Below are 2,975 nucleotides of genomic sequence, written 5' to 3'. Positions count from 1 at the left end.
ATGTCGCCGGATCAAGATAAGACTAGTAATGGTAAGCAAATTGAACAAATCATCGCCCACAACTACTTTGTGTTCTACTCGTGCATAGAATCTACGCATAGACCTAGCTCTAATACCACTGTTGGGGAACGTAGCAATAATTCAAAATTTTCCTACGTGTCACCAAGATCAATCTAGGAGATGCTAGCAACGAGAGAGAAGGAGTGCATCTTCATACCCTTGAAGATCGCTAAGCGGAAGCGTTACAAGAACACGGTTGATGGAGTCGTACTCGCGGTGATTCAAATCGCGGAAGATCCGATCTAGCGCCGAACGGACGATGCCTCCGCGTTCAACACACGTATAGCCCGGGGACGTCTCCTCCTTCTTGATCCAGCAAGGGGAGAGGAGAAGTTGAGGGAGGACTCCAGCAGCACGACGGCGTGGTGATGGAGCTTGTGGTATTCCTGCAGGGCTTCGCCAAGCTCTACGGAGGAGAAGGAAGAGTTGGAGGAGGGAGGGGCTGCGCTAGGGAAGGGGGTGTCGCTGCCCTCTATCTCCCTCACTATATATAGGGTGAAGGGGGTGGAGGAGGCTCCCTAGGGTTCCCTAGGGGAGGGGCGGCGGCCACAGGGAAAACCCTAGATGGGTTTGGGCGCCCCCACCCCTAGGAAACTTGCCCCCCAAGTCGGGAAGGGTGGCTTCCCTAGGGAAGGCGCCCCCACCTCTCCAAGTTACGTGAGATGGGGAGGGAGGGGCGCACAACCCCTTAGTAGGCTGGTGTGCCCCTTTCCCCTTGGCCCATAAGGCCCCCCAACGCTTGCCGGGACCTCCGAAACCACTTTCGGACACGCTGGTCGTCACCCGGTACCCCCGAAACAATTCCGGACTCCAATACCCTTCGTCCAATATATCGATCTTCACCTATGGACCATTCCGGAATTCCTCGTCACGTCCGGGATCTCATCCAGGACTCCAAACAACCTTCGGTAACCACATACTATTTCCCATTACAACTCTAGTGTCATCGAACCTTAAGTGTGTAGACCCTACGGGTTCGGGAACCATGCAGACATGACCGAGACATCTCTCTGGCCAATAACCAATAGCGGGATCTGGATACCCATATTGGCTCCCACATGTTCCACGATGATCTCATCGGATGAACCACGATGTCGGGGATTCAATCAATCTCGTATACAATTCCCTTTGTCTATCGGTATGTTACTTGCCCGAGATTCGACCGTCGGTATCCCCATACCTCGTTCAATCTCGTTACTGGCAAGTCACTTTACTCGTTCCATAATGCATGATCCCGTGGCTAACTCATTAGTCACATTGAGCTCATTATGATGATGCATTACCGAGTGGGCCCAGAGATACCTCTCCGTCACACGGAGTGACAAATCCCAGTCTCGATTCGTGCCAACTCAACAGACACTTTCAGAGATACCCGTGGTGTGCCTTTATAGCCACCCAGTTATGCTGTGACGTTTGGCACACCCAAAGCATTCCTATGGTATCCGGGAGTTGCACAATCTCATGGTCTAAGGAAATGATACTTGACATTAGAAAAGCTTTAGCAGACGAACTATACGATCTCGTGCTATGCTTAGGATTGGGTCTTGTCCATCACATCATTCTCCTAATGATGTGATCCCGTTATCAACGACATCCAATGTCCATGGTCAGGAAACCATAACCATCTATTGATCAACGAGCTAGTCAACTAGAGGCTTACTAGGGACATGTTGTGGCCTATGTATTCACACATGTATTATGGTTTCCAGTTAATACAATTATAGCATGAACAATAGACAATTATCATGAACAAGGAAATACAATAATAACCATTTTATTATTTCCTCTAGGGCATATTTACAATATTGAGTACACCTATATAGAACTCTTGGAGTATGTCCATCACCCCCTTTGATGGACCCCTAGAACTTGATACACAACTCGACCGACAGCCCATCAGACCTAGGAGCTGAATCAAGCTTCATGGATTTGATCACAACCTTGACCTCCTCCACACTAAAGTGGACCTTCTCCACCTCTGATATGTGGTTAATAGGATCCCATGTGCCGGGGTTGAGACCAATCCCTCATCTCCCTTTTCCCTCGAAGAGACTTATAGAACCCATCGACATGGGATCTAATTTTCTCCTTCTGTTGAAGGAGCCTAGATCCATACCATAATAGCGGGATAGAAGACTGTCTATGATGACCATTTGCTATGGCCTGAAAATACAATGTATTAGAGTCCCCTATAAGTAGCCAATTTTGACTACCCCCCCCCCCTTTGATGCTAGTAGATCTCTTCATTTCAAGAAGTGCTCTAGTAGGCTATCCTCCAGCCCATGACAATCCATCCATTCCTTGGGATCTAGTGCCATGCAATCAGAGCTGGTATCAAAGGCTTGAATGGCACGCAAAAGCTAGGCCATGTGTTCCCAAAGATCACGACCAAGAGTAGCCCCCCATTCTTGCATGAATTGTCTAGATTGGTGTAGTGATGCTAAGTGTCTAGGATCGACATTGTGCAGTGCGAGGAAGTGAGGGTCGCCTTCCATTTCTCCTTGATAGCCTCGCAAACCCATTAATTCGGTTGTTATGTCCCAAAATGGAATCTGGCCAGAGGTCTCACCTCGTGCTCTCCTGAGGATAGCAAGAGAGGAACGTGATTCGAACCAACCCTCATAACAGCCCGGATGGACGCCAAGGGAATCTCTCCTAAATGGTGGGGACTGAAGCGTGATACAACACACTAAATACCGCGTCCGCCTGCTTGTTTGTTCAGGTAAAGCGGGTCGCGACACACTCAAGTTTGTGTAGGCCCATCTCCGTGATGCATCCGTTAAACCAATTCCTGAAAGGTACATGGATCCAGTTATTATTTTGTCCCAGGCCGTTGTGATTAGGTTGAAATCACCCCTACAACAATCAGCAGAGTTGCATACTCCACCTCAGTAGACAACTCGGCCAAAAAGGCC

The sequence above is a fragment of the Triticum dicoccoides genome, chromosome 3A, assembly GCF_002162155.2.
Source record: "Triticum dicoccoides isolate Atlit2015 ecotype Zavitan chromosome 3A, WEW_v2.0, whole genome shotgun sequence".
NCBI lineage: Eukaryota > Viridiplantae > Streptophyta > Magnoliopsida > Poales > Poaceae > Triticum > Triticum dicoccoides.
This window is presented reverse-complemented; position numbering follows the sequence as displayed.